Source organism: Lygodium microphyllum, chromosome 2, assembly GCF_053477565.2.
Source record: "Lygodium microphyllum isolate KBCC chromosome 2, Lygodium_microphyllum_v1.1.10, whole genome shotgun sequence".
Taxonomy (NCBI): Eukaryota; Viridiplantae; Streptophyta; class Polypodiopsida; order Schizaeales; family Lygodiaceae; genus Lygodium; species Lygodium microphyllum.
In genome coordinates, this window is record NC_141136.1 from 154,636,374 (window position 1) to 154,648,860 (window position 12,487).

Genomic DNA, 12,487 nt, shown 5'->3' on the forward strand with positions numbered 1-12,487 from the left:
GAAAGGAGCAATGGGATCAAAGAAAATAATAATGAGCTAGAAGAGAATACTAGATAGCTAGAAGCAAGGAGTAGAGATGCTAAGAGAAGACAAAGAACTAGAGGAGAGATGCTAACAAATGGAAGAGAAAGATAAGAAAATGGAAGAGACAAACAAGGAAATAGAGGAGAAGAATATGGAGATGGAAAGGCTAAGGGCTTGTGTACAAGAACTGGAAGTTGCACAATGACATGAGTAGAGCGTTAAAGCCCAAGTCATTGAGTTGACCCATTGATGTGGAGTAGGAAAATGCAAGACTGGTAACCCTAACCCAAAAATACATGGATGCTCAAAAGAAGTACAACCAACTTAACCTCACCTACATTGGCTTGCAAACTACTTATGAAAAAACCCTCACTGAGGTGAAATAGAAGATAGTGAAGGAAGCTGAACATGCATAAGCCGATCTTATCCATAGGATGGTACTAGACTTGGCTAATGTGTTATTCAAGAAAAGTAGGTACAAGGAATAAGTATCAATATGCAAGCATATGCTCAAGCTATGGTAAGAGCTATATCACAAGGCAATCACCATTATGACTTAGATACTTGTGATCTATGTCGACCACTTGGAACCCAATTAAGCTTTGCTAATGTCACCTTGGAGCAAGTTGATCTTGGGGAATAGTTTAAGGTGATAAGCTATGAGTTGAGAAGAGGAGGTTGGAGGCCCATTCGCATGACATGAAGGGATATAATGATGAGAATCTAAAATGTATGGGTCTTTGGACTAGTCCCTTATTATCAACAAGTGGAGAATTCCACCCTCAACCAAAGGATAGGGAGGAGCCACAAGTAGAAGAAATATCTTTGTTTGAGATAGCCAATGTCCTTGATTATGATAAAGAATGCCTAGAGGAGACACTGCAAGAAAATGAGATGACACAAAAACAATGGGAAGTGTATGACAGAATGGTCAATGCACTTAAGGCCCCTATGCAAAGCTAGTAGATTCCTTACTTGATGTGGCACAAATATCTTTTTGGCTTTAGTTCCTTGAAATGGAAGAGACAAGATCATATGTTTTATTTTGCTATCAACTAATGTATTTGCTATCATATTGTATATGGTCTCATAGTCTTGTTGATTAACCCTGGCTATGTTGCATATTATTTGAGCTTTTTCTACAAATAAAATATTAAGGACATCTAGAAGAACCTCATTCAATGCAACAAGGTGGAGCACTTAATGTCAATGGTCTCTCAAAATCACAATAAGATGTTTGCGTTTCAAAAATAGCTCCAAAAGCTCAAATTATTGATCCTCAACTTCGCCTTTGTTGACATAATTAAAAGAGTTCCTAAAAAAGAAGCATAGACAACATCAATGGATGTAGTAAATCAAGATAGTGTACCAATAGAATATTATCAACCTCAATGCTTGCATGCATCTCTTTTGTGCTCCATCGTTCATTGATAGTAGCGACAACAATGGTAGTAATTGATGTTTCTTTCCTTGTAACCTAATGGAGTTTGCTTGTGTCTTTGCAGCTTCACTTCTAGAATATTGTTGCCTTATCCACTTGCTCGAGAGCTACTTTTAATGATGCATTCTCCTCCTCCATGGATGATTTTCTTTACTCCTTTGCCATCACTTGTTCCTTGTGTGGGAGGCTATATTTATATTACTTCAATATTCCTTCTAACTCAAGCACTTTATTTTCTTGGTCACACAAGGCTTTTTGAAATTAATTCAAAGAGCCTTGTGGCTACAAGAAAGATTGTTAAGCATTATATAATAGTGATTGATGCATGGGAATATTGTCACCTTAAGTAAACAATTAAGGTTCATAATTAAAAGAAGGATTTAGGCTAGTGATAGGGTCATTTTGATACAAAAACACTCACCCCAAAGTTTGATGTTTTTATTTCCCTCTGAGTGATATTAGGGAGCTATTGTTGCATCCAAGCTTTGCTTATTGTAAGGAATTTTTGTCATAGCATACTTCTCATCCACACAAACACATAAATCTACTTTCCTCTTATGCTTAAGTCTCTAAGTGGTTCCATTAAGAAATGTAAGGTAGGTGAGGAACTTGTGTAGATTGATTTTCTTAGTGTAATATTGGTTTAGAAGGACAAAAGGATAAATATAGCATGAAAAATACTTAGATGAACATATAACATGGTTAGGCACCTTTGGAGATGGAAAATAGTTATTTTTAAAGGGAATAAAGTTAATTTTAAGGGCTAAAATTAGTCCACCCTATTGATGTGGTTCTTAGGAGAAGTAGTGGGGTATAAAGTTGTTATAAAAAGGAAAATTGATTTGGAGGCATCTTATGATCACAACCAAGCATATATCTTGGTGTGATATCCTTCAAACAAGTTAAAAATCAAATTTCAATTGAACCCTTAATGTGTTAAAATTATTGATTTGAGTTTAAAACTCTTTGTATATTCTCTTGAGTTGAAATTTGACTCTTATCTTGCACCGGTTGGGACATCTCAATTGACTACGAGTTGCTAGGCCTTTTTTAAGTGACCTAAATATAAAGAACACTTCAAACTTGGAGACTTGTACTTAAATCACTTTTTGACTAATTATGTAATCTTTTCACATTCTTTTCACTTAAAATGCAATTGGGAATTTCAAAATAGGTTGCCTAAGAAAAGAGAGGGACATATCCAAACAATGTTTTATTTGTATTAGATTTCATTGGTATTGTGAATTATGCCACCCTATGGAAATAGCACTACATGCACCACTCAACATACTTGTTTGGAATGGATGGACAATGTAGAATGGTGTGACCAATAGCAATAGGCTGTCTCATACTAATGATTGGATCCTAGAAGTGTCATGGTTGTCTATTATGGATGCCTAGATTCAAGTATATTGATTGACTAGTTCTTTTGTGTATGGTTTGCATTTGGTTAATTGTTCATATTGGCCTTGAGTGTTAGGTATCAACTTTTGAGGTTATTTACTCCATGCATTGAGTAGTGTCTTGCTTGGAATATTTGGAGGATGTTACATTTTGATAATTATAGGTGGACTAAATGATGTTCTCTAAGCATTGCCATAATAATCTCTACTCCAAATTAGCCAATGTTGCCTCATTCTTGTTGTATGTTGTCATTCTTGTAGTAGATGGCAAGGTTATTCCCATGTGGCAATGGTGATTGTATTCATGTTTTTTTACATGCATAAGATGTTGAAGCACACAAGGTTTTGGTTGGCAAGAATATTGTGAGTGGTAGTGCTACTTAAGGGAAATGACATCATGTAAAGTAGATATGCTTGGTCTTGCACAATGGTAGTGTTTTATTTATGCAAATCCACTTTGCCATTGTTGGTACCCTCTTCTTGGATGATATTGTTTGTTTTGATCTGTCCACTATCAAAGTATAACTTTTTGGGCCTAATGTTAACATTATTGCATGTTCTCATTGATTTGTTCTCTTCTCTTTGTATTAGGCTCTCGCAAAGTCCTGTGTTATTCCTTTGTTGTCTCCTCAAACCCTTTATTTGCCTTATATTAATAACATTAACTACATATGTATTTATGATGTATTCATGATGAATGTTGTTAATAATATGAGATAATTATCATTAGGGATATTACATATAATAAACAATTGCGTAGTGCAAAAACACACACACACACACACACACACACACATGTAGCACAATGGCATATTAATTAATATTGTAATTACACTAATTATAATATCATAGCATATTGTTATTACAATTAAATATAATAAATAAATTATCACAATCAATGTTAATAATTGGTATATTAAGAATTACATATATTAGTTACCAATATTAAATGCATTACACTATTAACATAATGTAGGCTTAACCTTGCCATATGCCCTTGACCCTTGTTTGCTCATTGAAGATCCTTATTGTTGCTTGGGTTGGAAAGTAGGATAATGTTGATACTGAAGATTGGTTGTCCAAGCATTGCAAGGGGAGGAAGATTGTGATGATTTATGGGGAAGGGGAAATAGAGTGGTGGGCAACCAATGAGAGAATAAAAACCTCTTCTCTTCTCCTTCTCTACTCTCTGTCTTCTCTCCCCTGCTATCTCTCTAACCTTCCTCTCTCTCTCTCTCTCTCTCTCTCTCTCCTAGCATCTAAGGCTTATAAAGCCTTTACTATAGCTTTAATCTATGGTTGCCTCTCATTCTCTTCTATGAATTGTGGATCAACCTTGTTTGGAAATCGATGAGATTGATTTGAGAGGAAGAGGGTGGGTTGACTAGAGCTGACCATGAAGATTGAGTGATGAAGATGGCAAAATCATGGTTTGCTTTGATCCTATTGGATGTAGGGTCTCTCTTTTCTCAAGTTATTGCAAATGGAAATGACACTCATTGAGGAAGCGTAGGAAGAAAGGCCAACACCCAAAAGGTAGGAAACACCCAATGATAAATTAGGATGTAATTCATAGTAAGAATCATTGGGCATGAATCCATCCAAATTGTAAAAGGGCGTCATAGAATCCTAAATGAAGCAATTGTAATTTAAAGGGCAAGATATCATATGACATAATATCAAGGCCTTTAGGTAGCCTTATCTTATCTAATGTTACACATGCTTCTCTATCTGAGTTACTTGTTGGGGGGGTAGAGGTGTTGTGCATATGCCACCTTATATTTACTACACATAACATGACCGTACACTTGTATACTAGATGTGGTGGGTGCCATCACTATCACTTTATCCTTTATTCTTTAAGCGACTATTGAATAAGGGAAGGCCATCACACATTGTGACTGTTTGAGGTCCCACCTCTTGTGTCCTTCTCTCTTGCTCCATCCTCCATTGCTCTTACTTCCACTTGCATGCTTCCACTCGGACTCCACTCTTTCAGGGTATCATAGCCTACCATTTGAGGAGATTCTTCATCATTCACTTTAGCCTATGAAAAAGCTTCACTTCAAACTTTCACGATAGTCATTACTTTAGCCTTTCAAGGTATGCAATGAGCTCTTTCTTTTTCCACCTTGCTTGAGACTTGTTTTAGCCCTTCCGGTGGTTCATTTGAACTTTAACGAGTGCCATGTGCCTTGGGTAACCAACAACAGAGGTAGAAGCCCTAGGATAGCCAACATGATTGTGCCAACTATACTAGCTGCCTCCCTTTTAGTTCTCAACATTGATCTCTACCTTCTAGATTACCAATATTGTGCTTCTTTGCTTGGGTAACCTCCTTGGCATCGAGCATTCACATTTGGGTGTGCATTAGAGCTGAATGCCTTCTACTTTATTAGGACAAGTCTAGTGTATACCTTGTGAACAACAAATAGTAATCATCATAATGCACATTTAATTCTTCAATGATGCTATTTTGGTGCCTCAATGGTATGGCAATATGTTGAGATGTTATTTGGCCAATTAGCTCAGTTATAAAGGGATTTATTATTGTAATAATAGTTTGGATAGAAAGCTATTAACAATAAGATTTATGCCTTTAAAGTATCCATGCTCTATGGGTATGCCACTTGAATGTATTGATGCATAACATTGATGCTTAGCCCTGATATGATTATGGAATTCTTTAGGACTTGGTTTTGCGCTACATTTGATGTCTTGGAGCTTTAGCTACCCGTTTCAATTGCTTCAACGATTGTCATTTTACAAGTTTGAAGACTCATAGGGGTTTATGCTCCCAAATGTATTGGCTAATGTCCATGGGTACCCGAATGCTATGTACTTGATGTACTGAGCCTTGCATTGCTCTTTTACACTCTTCGAATATGCTTCAATTGATGCATTTTTGAGATATTTGCATTTACTTGGATACATTGCATTAGAGCCTTGGATTTTCTATGTAGTTGAGCTTGGTTTATTGAGACAGTGGGACTCTTGCCTTATGTACATGCTCTCTTGGATACTCTTAGTTGTAGTTACACCTACTAGTCAGTTGATTTGATTTCCATGCTTTGGACACCGGTACCTATCTTTGTTAGACTAGGATTTAGTGACGTATGCATGCTTCTTGGTTATGTATTGAGCTTCATTATCCTTTGCTCAATCAAATGTATATTTGATGGATCTTTGCACTTGATCTTGTAATGTGCTCTCCAAGCACGTTTTAGTGGTCCATCGGAAAACAAATCTAAGCGTCGTTGCTCAATACTCCCAGGGAATATTCCAAGGTTTGTTGCCTAGGGTTTTTTGAGTCCGCCTCGGAACGTTCGTGGACAAACCCACTACCTGAAATCTGGGTTCCTAGGTGTCAAGGTCTCCTAACAACATTTTAGCATTGGGTTTTGGACATCCTACTTTACGCAGAGATAGCCAATTTGAGAAGCAGACCCATGCCGCACTTAGTTCAAGGAGAATGGGAAATGAGAGGGATGTGTTGCTCAATCTCTCTGCCCGTAGGGCATAGTCCCATTCCGGCCCCCTAAAACGACATGAATCATGTTCTAACCTAACCATACCTAAAGTTCAAACAATGGTAAAACCTTGTGAGAAGCCTCCCAATTCTCTCTGGGACCACCGGGCCGTAGGATAGATCGTAAGGGTTCTACCCACCCGCTTCCCTTGATAGCTTTAGTTTTCTAATTAGGTCCTATAACATTTATCTATGTCATTCACAATCAGCTTCCTTAATTAGGCCTTTTAGGGAACATGATTCGTTTGTGTAATTTACAGCACTGACACGAAAACAAAACAAGCAATCCTTTTGACAAACAAGTTCCTTAACTTATCTTCAAGTTAATCTTTGTCTCCTACCCATTTAGGAGAATTATGTATCCCTTCTATCCAACAGAAGTACCCGGTCCAAATCACATGGCACCAAAATTTCCAACCTTTATATAGAATAGAATCTTCCAATGCCCTAGACGTTGGGCTCATGACAGTCTACAATTCCGTTCCAGTCTAGGCAAGGGGTGTCCAGACCTCCACTGACCCCAAGCAACCTAGGAGTGAGACACAACTTCCATGGTTGGCCTTTTCACCACTCGACTTTCGGCCCGTCAATCGAGCAGTCCCATCTCAGGGTAGTCCGTGGTGCAATCTTGGAGTTGATCCACTCGTGCAAAATATCCTTCCTTAATTAATCCAATTAAGAATCAAGCATAATCAAGGCAATCAGCCTAATATCATCTTCCAATGAAACATTCCTTTATTTTCCATGGCTACTTGTCATTACTGACCTTTGCCATGCTTTTACCATCAAACACAAGCACTTGGAATATTTATCCAAATCACAATGCAACAATCAGTTGATTGTAAAAAGCATTTAGGGTGTTGTTCAATCAACCAACAAATCGTATTTTTTTCCTTTGAGGAAAAGGAAAAGAGAGAATGCGCGTGGCCACCCTCTAAGGAGGGGGAAAGGGAGGAAGAACTCTCTCTCTCTCTCTCTCTCTCTCTCTCTCTCTCTCTCTCTCTCTCTCTCTCTCTCTCTCTCTCTCTCTCTCTCTCTCTCAGCCTCTCTCGTAGCCTCTCAGGGTTTCCTTGTGCTTCATTGTGCCTCCCCATGCCTAATATTTATAATGAATTAGAGAAGAGGGGATGTGGCTGAGAACAAGAGTTCTTGGTGGAGGGACTCTTGGAAAACTCAGTGATTTGATGCTTAACTCATAAATCTGATGGTTCCATTGGCTCCAAAAGGGAGATAAAAATCCAAGAGACTTGAGTAGAAAGATTTCATATCACTACTTCTTTCTCTCCTTGTTCGAAGTGCTATCTATTGCCTGTAGACTACTGTGATCGCGGCACATAGGATTTCGCCAATCTCTCTCTTTATTTTTTTCTTTTTATAAAAACTCCAAAACTAACTAAAACATCACTTGTCTTTTCTTTTAAATAACATCTAATTTGAGGATAATATCTAAAATATCTAGAATATGCTAGTTTTGCCCAATATCTAATATTTTTGGGACCATCCATACTATACATATTAACACTAGTGATTTATATGGCTCATAACTCTCGTTCACTGTGTAACTTCTGTGAAGGGTGGCTATGGTCCTTGTTAATCTGAGGAAAATATCAGATTTACAACTCTCCATTTCTTAAATAAAATATTTTTAATTAAGAAAAAATTATTAGTTATTAATATTAGTTAGTTTTTACCTTAGTTAGTCTTTAGTTAGTAACCTTACTAACTTATTAATTGACTAACTAACTTTTGAACTAACCAACTAACTTTTAATTGCATGGAAATATTACAAATCTTGAGATCTCTTACATACACGACGTCTATGCCTATGAGATATATTGGTTATCTTGACTCCCTTGAGTTTATGATAGCCTTTAGTATCCGTTGTATGCCTATTCACTATGAGTTGGTGTTATATATCTCGATTGTTACTTGGATATTCCTCATAGTATTGGTCCACAATGATCTTGGTCATACTACTGTATTTATTACAGCAATGATGTAATTATAGTTTTTAGCATTGTTTTGAAGAAGACATTTTACTGTCATAGTCTATTACTTGCAATTTGTGGATAGCTCTATACTTTGGTATTCCCTCTTGTTTTGCCATTTTTTTGGCTGAGTTTCAAGGTTGATTTACATTCATTTACAGAATCCCATTCTCTTGGATTTTACCATGTTATATTGCCATTATGGCTACCTCTTTGAATAATAGTTCTATTTTCAATATAAAAAATCTTGATGGCACAAATTTCACCTATTCGAAGACACACATATGGTATTGGTCCAAAAGAAGTAGGTTAGACCATTGAAAACCAAGAGTGTCAAGCTTGAAGGCATGGATCACCTTGATTGGGATGAGTTGGATGACATATGTAAAATTTCCCTTATCCTATCATTATCTAAACAAGTTTATTTCAATGTTGTTACACTTGAGGATAATGTCCAGAAATTATGAAAAAAGATATATAATCTTTATGACAAGCAAAGTCTTGCATCATAGATGTGTTGGTTGAAACAACTTATGGACTTTTGCATGAAGGAAGGGACTTATGTGTCCCTTGAATGAGTTTCATTTGATTTTCAAATAGTTAATCTCACAAGGCATTGAGTTCAAGGACAATCTACCCCCTTTTTCCTTGTGACACTTCCTAGGTCACGGGACACTTTTTGTATAGCGATGTGTGGTAATATGCCTAAGGATCGATTGAAACTCGAGGAAAATTTTTCTCCTTCTTGTGAGCATAAGATACCTTTAAAAAAATTAAAATTAAATTAAATGGGACTTAGGACTTGCAAACCATAAATGGCAAATACATTACGAGCACGCATACAAGGTCCAAGACTTATGTAACACATTACAGCTGGATTATGGGCACAAAAGAGGGCGAAATGGGAAATGCCATAGGGTCTATGTCCCATTCTTCCCTCTTTTGTGCTCATAATCTACTCACATTGGGTTTTCACAAGGTTTGGGTCTTATAGGAGTGCATACAAGCACTCATACAAGGTCCAAGACTTGTGGAACCCAATACAACTGGATTATGAGCACAAAAGTCAAGGATGCTTTAGTCATTGAGGAGATAAATAGAAAGAATGTGGATGCAACCCACACTTCTCATGCATTGAATATTAGAGGTAGATAAGATGGTAAGAGTAGTAATAACCACTACGGTAGAGACTCATAAAGGTCTCAGTCCTGCGAGTAGTCTCATAGTAAGTCCCATGGTTGTAAGTCCTCTTTGACATATATTATTACTACTGTTGGAAGCATGACCATATTTGACAATAGTGCCATAATATGCACGATGATAAGCACAAAGATAAATGCAAGGGCAAAGTGCATGAAAATTTTGATGATTGTAGCATTATCCCTAGTAAGTCTAGTGTAAAAATTGATAATAAATGCAGTGCAACGAGAGTCAGATGATGAGGACATCTTAGTAGCTTCCTCTCTTGATACTTCTTAACTAACTTATGCTTTGACTACATATTCTCAATGTTGGCTACTTGATTTTAGGGCTTCCTTTCATGTTACCATGCATAGGGGTTGGTTTCAGTCCTATCGCAGTATGATAGGTTCTATGAGAGTAGGAAATGGCTTGGTATTAGATATTATTAGCATTGGGGATGTACAATTACAATTTTCTTTAGACAGATATTTTACTTTGCACAATCTACATCATGTATCGGCCTTGATTGAGGCCTTCTATCTTCTAGACAATTGAATGATGTAGGCTATTATGTATCTTTTGGTGATTCCATGTATGGAAGATTACTCGTGAGAATCTTGTCTTTGCTTGAGGTGCCGAGGCTAGCAACCTTTATCCTTTATTTGCATCTAGATCCCTTGACCATGTTTTGGCTATGATTGGCATACCACATTTATCTCTATGGGATTGTCATGTTGGGAATTGTCCTTAAAGGGGATGAAAATGTTTACTTGTTTTTGCAGTATTTCTACCTCTTGATTATAAATGTTTTGACTCTTATGACCATTGTCTTTATGGTAGGTATACACATAGTTCTCATAAGAAGTCTGGCATTATGTTCATGGGTGAGCCTCTCGCTCTTGTACACTCTGATGTGTGTGGTCCTGTGTCCTCTCAGTCATTGGATGGTATGAAGTGCTTTATTATGTTCATTGATAGTTATTCACATTAGGTCTGGGCATATTGTATTAAGTAGAAATGAGATGTCTTATCCACCTTCTCACATTGATTTGCTAATGTTGAGAACCAACTTGATTATTTGTTGAAATTCTTGGTTTGACATTGAAGGTGAATATATCTCTAAAGTATTTGAGCAACTTTGTGATGAAAGGGGTATTAAGAGTGAGTTGATTGCCCCATACAACCCACCCCCAAAATGATGTTGTTGAGCACATGAACATGATCATTGAGGAAAGAGTCCAAAGTATGCTAAGTTAGACATGCTTAAAGTAGCATTTTTGGATTGAGGCAGTTACTACTGATATACATTTGATAAACAAATCCCCATGTACTGTTATCGATTTGTCATGTTGCAGAGAAGGTAAAGTCTCAAAAATCTTCATCATATGCTTATCTTAGAGTCTTTAGATACGATGATTTTTTTTAATGTATCCAAGAACAAACGTAATAAGTTAGATCCTAAGTTAGAAAAATGTATATTTCTTGGTTATGGGGATGTAGGTGAGATGAGCTATCGCCTATGGGGTCTGTAGGATCGGAAGGTAATTTACAACCATGATGTTTTTCATGAGGAGAAGATGCATAAGCAACATGAGCATGTAGTTAGAGGTACACGGGGCAATCTTTCAAGAGGAGCCTCTTGTTACCATACAACCAACTAGACAGTCTACAATTGATGTTCTAATGGTCCATGATCAAAATGTTGGATAGGATGTATAGGCTCCACAACCTATTTTGAGACGGTCTACTTGAGATAGTAGATGTCAGCTTGATCGATTTGCACCCTCCATGGGCTATGTTATGGTGACAGATTCCGATGAGTCCATTACTTATGAGTAGGCCATGTATAGAGGTGATAGTTACTATTGGGAGAGAGGGCCATGCACTTTAAGTTAGATTCATTGCACGAAAACCATACATAAAATTTAGTTACTTTGCATTGTGGAAAACATGCATTGCCATGCAAGTGGGTGTATAAGTTAAATAGTACCCCTAGACGACCTAAGCTAGCATATAAGTCCAGATTAGTTGCTAAGGATTTTAAGTAGAAGCATGGTGTTGACATTGATGAATTATTTTCTCTTGTAGTCAAATTGACTACCCTATGGTTGGTTTTGGCCTTGGTTGCACAATTTAGATTTGGTCCTTTATTAGATGGATGTGAAAATGATTTTTCTACATGGAGACTTGCATGAGGATATCTATATGCAACAATCTAAAGGCTTTATGAAAAAGGGCATGAAATACCTAGTGTGCAAGTTGAGAAAGAGACTTTATGGCCTTAAGTAGGCACCTAGTAAAGTGTACCACAAGTTTGATACTTTTATGCATTCATAGGGCTATACTCATAGTGATATGGATCCATGTTTATACAAAACAAGGCCTATGATGGTAGCGCCATTATCTTGGTGCCTTATGTCGATGATATGTTGATTGTTGGATGAGCTGAATGCTTTAAAAACTCATCTCAAGAAGAGCTTTGAGATGATGTACATGGGATAGGCCTCATATATTCTTAGTATGCACATCACGAATGATTTCTCTAAGGGACTCCTTTACTTGTTATAGCCATGCATATATACAAAAGGTGCTTGAGCGATTCCATATGCAAGATGTTAAGTCTATTGGTTGGCTATCCTTTATCTTCCCATATGAAGGCTAGTTAGGTCTATTGTTTTTGTAGTCAAATGAGTAGAAGGCTGAGATGGCCAAGATTCCTTATGCATATGTAGTGGGAAATTTAATGTATGCTATGATAGCCATTCACCTTGACATAGCATTTGTGGTAGGAGTTGTCGCACCTTATACGGCTATATCTGGCCGATGACATTGGGACACTGTGAAGGGTATCATGAGATACCTAACACACCTTGTTGCAGATATGTGCATTTGCTATGGTGGCCACGATACTACAGTCGTG